The following is a 7,648-nucleotide window of genomic DNA, read 5'->3' as shown; positions in this document are numbered from 1 at the left end:
AACAAGGTAATCTCACACTATAATGGAGAATGGCATTTAAAATATTGAGGCCTCCAAAAGATAAAATCTGTAGGAATGATAATGTTTAGGCTCAGTGACATGACGGTTGCTGCTGCTGATATGCAGCATATTCTGTCCTAGGTTTTGACACCAGACTGGGGTCAGCTTTTGTGTGGAGTTTACATATTTCCCCTGTGCTTCCCTGATTGTTCTATAAGTGGTCTAGTGTAACTCCCAGGGACACGTTGGCTAAGTTTAATGGCACTTCCAAAGTATTCATTTGTGGTCTGTGATGGACTGGCGTTCCTAACCAGTGTTAGGCACAGGCCCTATACTTTCTGGGTGGTTTATAGGTAGCCATGACCCTTACTGTGTCCACATTCACATTTAACATCCATTAAGCAGTGCTGGTGGACTGGGGGTTAGAAAAAGAAGAAATTCTCATTTGTCCAGCACTAGCCCTACATTGGAAATATCATTCCATAGTTACTGGGGTGATGCTGTTACATGGGGAATGTAATTTTGTTATTTTCTGCTTTTTTATTAGTTATTTTGTTTTTTCTGCTTTTATTGGCTGGCTCCATTGGAAACAAATGTTTATTGAATAAATGAATCCTGTGGATCGAATGTATCTCTTATAATCGTGCAATTATCTCCTTAAGCGTTTAGTTATTAGGACATTGAATTAAACTGAAAATAGGCAACACACCCACACCATTTGTGCATCATAATTGATTGTAATTCCTCTAGGGTAACCTTGGCCTGGGGGCACAAATATTGAAAAAGCTCTTTTTTATTCAATAATGACAACTCTTTGCTACCCTGTTATGCTGATAGGTAGATACAGTATGCAGTATATAATACAGATTTGTATTTATCAGTTTATAAGTACTCAGCAGAATTTACATTAAAATGAAGATTCAATCAAAATTAAAGGGAAGCAAACATATTTTAATTTTAATGGCATCTGACTGACGTTTTTTACATTTTTGTCACTGCTTTGCCACAGCTGGCAATATATCAAGTGCCATTACGCACAGCATTTACACATTGATAGAAAATACACTCAAATGGCTATTTAGGCTCAACTTCCTGGCCATGACAAAGTCATTTCAGTTATTATGCATTGATCCTGTGAGGCACTGACCCCATCATCTGAGCCTTAGAATTTACTGAAGGAGTAGGTTTGTCATTAAGCATAATCTTGATATAATTTGTTCAATTTGCTCAAATTCTCATATTTTCATTTCTGATTCAATTTTTATTTTTCATGCTAAAGTACTGTTCCTTTTTTAATAAGTGTTGGTAATCTTCTCATTGCAAAAAAGGAAGGAAAAAATTACACAATGAGCTATTTCCATTACACAAAGCAATTTGAGTGAGACGTTGTGTGATGCAAAAGTTAGACTTCCTGTATAAAAAGGATACTTACAGTATAGCAGTAACAATTAGACACCTGTACTTTCTTGTTGAAGACCCTGCTTATTGAGCTACTACTATACATCTTCCTATTCAGTTCAATGCTGTATTTCACCAGCAACAACAACTCAAATATTTAACTGATCAAATAAAGTGTGGTAGTTTAATTTTTTAAAGTTCAGTGTTATTGCTAGTAGCCTGTTTTTCCTTGTAATTGTTAATCGTTAGGCTAACCAAAATTGCAACCTAGGCCAATATCAGTTGAACACCGAATTTCACGTGTGCGATTATGGAGCCGGGTCATTTTTCTAAGCCTTTGGCTCCACTGTAAATGTACTCACTTTTTCACTCTTACATCTTTTTTGTTCACTTTTTAAAAGGTTTAATAATAAAGCCTTCATTAATCTTTTCTTAACCCTTAATAGATAATAAATGCAAAGTATAGTCTATTAACTGTGAATATATTGTCACCTTCAAAATTATTGGCACTCTTGATTAAGATGACCAGTAAATATATACAGGTATAAGTATAAAATAAACTACACAGGTAATGTCATTTTCCAACATCTGGAATATATACATTGGTGGTGGTGGAGGGGAGTCCCCATTACCTGTAAAGCGCTTTGAGTGGAGTGTCCAGAAAAGCGCTATATAAGTGAAAGCAATGATGATTATTAATTATTATTATATTCTACTGATATTAATGATTCAGTAGAATCAACTAAAATTACATGTCTCAAATTACACATTTCCTTACAAAAAACTATGAGCCAAAATTATTGCCAACCGTGTTTTCAGTATTGTGTGCACCCTCAACGTGCAAGGGCAATAACAGCACTTTTTTAAAAATAATATTTTATTAGATGATTTATAATTATATTATATTATTATTAGATTCCTTACACTTATAGTGGTCCCACTAACACCTCTTCCAGCAGCAACCTTAACTTTACCCATCAAGGTACTGGCCAGGCTCACACCTGCTTAGCTTCAGTGGGTTGCTGAATTACAAGGTGATATAGCTGCTGACAGACTGGGGATAGATTGGAGAACATGATGTGAGAGATCTTATACCATTCCTCCACACAGAATCATTCCAGATGATTCTTTGATATGCGACAGTCTGCACTTATAGACTGCCAACTTACTGCCATTGTTTACTCAGTCTTACTAGAGTAGGGGGCTAGTCTTGCTATTGAGGGTCCATGATGATCTAATCCACATGTGATTATTATGGTCTTATCATTGCATACAAAGAAAAAGTTGCACTGCAGATAGTTAAACAAAGGAAAGTTGACTTCTACACATAGAGCAAGAACATTGAGCATCTTAAAAAACAATACACAAAATAACATTAGTTATGTCTTGATTTTCCTGTTTATCTTAGATATCAGATATAAAAATGCAGTTGTGCATTTTTAGTGTTCTGGAGCTCTAAGATGGAAATACATCAGTCTTAATAATGTAAATGATGAAAAGTAGACTAACCGTGTTTGATTTTGTGTTGCCATAAGGTCTTTAAAGGGGAACTGCAGTGCTATTTTTGTATTTCAGGGTTAGAGAGAACGACATTGATGAGAGCATTTCAAACCACAATTCAAAGGAAAATTCAATTAAATTTATTTTTATATAGCACCTTTCACAGCAAGGTTGCCCCACAGCACATAACAATACAATTGACGATACGTTTTGTTAATACAAAACAGAAAACCAGAAGACAACGGAGGAGAGGAACCAAAAACTCCTTAGTAAGGAGAGAAAAAACCTCTAGGGGTCCAAGGTCAACTGGTTGCCCAACCCCTTTGGGCATGCTAACATTATATAATTTTAAAAAGGAAACGATGAGGGTATTAATCCATCCATCCATCATGTCTTCTGTGTGTTAGTACTGCATGCAGATCTCTTTAGACCAGTAAATTCCTCCTAAACGATAGCTATATCCACGATGTCCCTCTTAGATCCATGGCAGTGATGCGGCATCTAACTCAGATGGTACCCAGCACGGGCACCATCCAGACATGTGGGGAGGAGAATAGGATAGTTTGGTCTTCATAGGTCTTCAGTCTGGATTTGAATACTGAGATTGACTCGGCATCCCGAATATGGGGTGGGAGACTGTTCCATAAGCTAGGGGCCCTGTAACTAAAGGCTTTACCACCAACTGTTATTTTATTAATTCGTGGAATATGAAGAAGACCTGCATTCTGTGATCTAAGCAATGCAACTTGGATGGTAAACGTAAGTAAGTAGAAGGATTTTGAAGTCCGCCCTGTACCTGACAGGAAGCCAATGAAGAGAGGTAAGTATGGGGGTTATATGGTCATACTTTCTGCTCTTAGTAACAATTCTAGCTGCTGCATTCTGAATTTGCTGTAAGGTGTTGAAAGAGTGGTGGGTGCTCCCTGATAATAGGGCATTGCAGTAGTCTAACCTGCTGTATAAAAGAGCATGTATTAATGTCTCTGTGTCTTGAGTAGAGAGAAACTGCCTTAGTTTTGCAATATATATATATATCACGGATGTTGGAAGGGACAAACCGTGGAGAGGCAGGAGAGCGAAAAAGACCCTATGCGAAGCGGCGGAATGAGGGGTTAGCCCAGGCTCAGCAATGCAAAGAGTTCTGGAGTGCCGTATAGAAACCTATGCCCTCAGGCCACGGATGGAGTGGTGACCTGGTGCTAGGCGGGTCTCAGGACATCCGAACGTCAATGCTGAGCGAAGCAGAATAAGTGACCCGGAAATATATAGCCCCAGAGAGAGAGACACCGGAAGGAGAGCAAGCACAGGAAACTAGGGACAAGACAGAGGAGGAGCGCCTTCTGGCTACAGAGGGTGTGACAGAGGCCCTATTAAATTGTAAACAAGCAGGCTTGTGAATACATCTCTTTTAATCCAAAAGAAATATTGCTCTCAACTTCGAGGTAATGCTAGCAAATACAATTTACTTATTAACTCTACATGCAGATCACGTTGAAACATTTCTGCAGTGAAATGCCTGCTGCACAAACTGTACTTTTTCGCTTGTACATCACATTCCATTAGCCATTACAGTGACTAGTGAGCAGGAAGGGCAGTTTCACATCACAATTTTGCGCAAACTCCCGATCTAGCGCAAAAACCGACAGCATGGTGACTATACATTACTTTCACAAAGTTCACAATTTTGTGCTTATTTTGGAATGTAATTGCAAAATAATAGAAAACCTTACACATGTAAATAGATGAGTTGAGGAAAAACATTGTTCGAATGGAAGAATTTACTGGGGTGCCAGTATGTTGTGTACATAATTTAAAGTTATTTTAATACACCATTGTAGTAGTAAGATTATATTTTTATAAATGTGGTATTTATAAAAATACCACACTGGCTGGCAATCCTTTGCACAAATGTCATCTACAATAAAGCTGAAAAAACTCTCTCTTCAAATAAATCCTTTTTTAGTGTATGTTACTTAATATCACCTTCTCACTGAGATGGAGACTAATCAAGGTACTGTACAGTATTTTAAAAGCTGCCATATTTTGTTGAGTAGAGAGGGGCTATTGGTTGGGTCGGGTACGAGTTGGGTACTTAATATGCTGTCCTATTTCATAGAATCTTGATAGCAAACAGTTAACAGATTAGTCAGATAACCTTCTGTATAGGGACCGATTGAATATTTCCTAATGTACTTAATCAGACCTTTGAATGATGATTAGGCAATGTTCCAAGACATAAATAGAATTATCAGAGATATTTATTTTGGCAATTGCTCAACGCAAACTAGTTGGCACCTGCTGGAAACCTAATATACAGTATGAGAGATTATAACTGACTTATGTTCAATAAACGCCTGAAAGTTTTTATTTTAGTTTTTTTAGTTTGTATGTACTTTGGCTTTGTCTTCTTGTTTTTCTGTTTTGGAGTTTTGTAATTTTCCACATGTGGAATACAGTACTCCTTTATCATAGATGCTTGCCTGAAACTGTACCTTCTTCACTAAATATTATATGAAACTAGTGTAAACACTGGCATTGCTGTTTCTTCTATATGAAAAGAGAGGCTCTTCAATGTTTGCTCTCCAGCATGATGTTCTTTAGGTACTGTATGTGTTGTGTAGCAATGTGTGTTCTTACCATATGCAAACTAAAAACCCAAATCCATCACAGCAGTGTTGCAGGAACCTGCATTCCCAAAGGAAAATTAAAATTTTTCTTAAATTAAAAGTCTTTAAAAAGATTTTTTGAATGATTTCCCCTCGACACCAGCACTTTCATCTATCTAAATAAGGTAGAGAATAAGAAAAACTAAGCATATGTGCATATTAAAGTGGTTCTTGTCTTAATGAAACCAAAGCTACAGTTAATTAAACTATTCATGTATAATTGAACACAATGATGAGGGAGTGTTTCAATATATTCTGGAACACCTGAATATTCTGTATTTCTGGTGTATTTTAAAACATTAGAAAAGAAAAGAAAAACAATTCTTACAATATTTAAGCCTTTAACAAATACTACTAAATGCTTCTTATAAGTAAAAAGTAAAAAAAAAGACATAAATTCCCAATCATTTTGAGAGATTAGAGCTCCCTCCTGTGGGCCCTATGGATACTGCAAACTTTGAATTAAATGCGAGTAGGCATTTTGATTACGAAATCCTTTTTTGATTACTTTATTTTTATGTAACGAGCAATTACAGGCGAATGGGAGTACATGAGTCATAATTTCCAAGTCCCCAAAATGCTACAACAGATAATAAGAAGGCGGAGTTCTGAACTAGTATTACTTTAATTTGAGGTTCTGAAGATTCGAACTCGGTATCTCTACGATGAACGGGCCATCTTCAGAAAACAGCTATTATCATTGGCATAATATTGTACCGAGAAAAGGTTAGATTCACCATTAAAAACGAAAGGTTATTATTATTATTATTATTATTATTATTATTATTATTATTACACCACAGATGTCCTTTGTGCGTGTTGCTTTGCTCGGAAGCAAAAAAAAAATCTACCATTTTGGAATTTTGGACAGCAAAAAGTTCGTTAGAACTAAAACGAAGACTCGACGACAAAAAGAAAAATTATAGTCAAAATTAAGGAAAAAAGGAAATTGTTAATTGTTCTAGCGGCAGACTAGTGGCGACTTTTGAATAGATCAGTGGGGTACAGACGTCCATGAGGGTTTTTTGTGTATTTTTGGAAGGGAAGTCATAGAAGAAACAAGGTGAAGGTATTTCGATATTAATTTCACCTCACAAATCTTTAATAGTGTAATGGTGTAAAATCAAGCCTACTGTATACCAAGCAAACACTGCTTGAACATGTATGGAATTATTATAAATTTCCTGTTAATATACAAAGAGATGAGGGAACACCGTGACAATTAATAGACAAATCTATAACAGAGACGAAGGATGCACAGGATACAGCGACTTAATGTTCACCTTCTTGTCATGTAAGGAAGGAATTCAGGATGGACGGTTCTTGTGCGGGAGTGCTCCTCCTCTTCTTCAAGGAACAATGATTTTCCTGGCCCTGTATATTATCTAAAGAAATAGATAATTGTGTATTTTCTAAAGAAATAGAATGACGTAATGTATTATTTAATCGCGATTGTGGTTTTGTGATGTAAAACAGTAAAAAAAAAACACTAGTTTCTTTTAACTCTTTTTAGCCTGGTGACATTCAAAAGTACAAAAAATATTTATTTTTTTTACCATTTTAATCGGTTTTAAAATACGTCGAGTTAAAACTCACTCTAGTTACCACACTGTGACAAAAGACTAATTCCAGCACCATTGCCAGTACAACACAATCTGTTTCTATCACAAATGCTCAAACTGAAACCATGGCTGTCATGTTACGTGTTTGCATTGAAAAGCGGCATCTGTACAATCGCTGTGCTGACTGACTTGAAATTCGGCAGTTTTCTTGTCATTCATGTATACATCCCATCATATTAATTTTCAATCAAAATCCAACAAAAATGGCTTGAATTTTTAGTAGATTTCAGATACTGTATTATATAAGATCTGTATCTTGACCTGAATGATAGATAATCTTCCAAATTCGATTTTATGTAAAAGATTTGTAAAGCTCTTCTTCACGTTTATAGCAAATTGTACAGCTGTAAAGCTGTGTGCATAGTCCTCCCATGACCACAGTTATGGCTGTCATGTTGCATTATTTACTAGGAACATTTTCATCAGGGACCCTTTTAGCAGATCTACAGGAAATTGAATTGT

The sequence above is a fragment of the Atractosteus spatula genome, chromosome 3, assembly GCF_055471065.1.
Source record: "Atractosteus spatula isolate fAtrSpa1 chromosome 3, fAtrSpa1.hap1, whole genome shotgun sequence".
NCBI classification, from domain to species: domain Eukaryota; kingdom Metazoa; phylum Chordata; class Actinopteri; order Semionotiformes; family Lepisosteidae; genus Atractosteus; species Atractosteus spatula.
Note: the sequence above shows the minus strand (reverse complement) of the source record.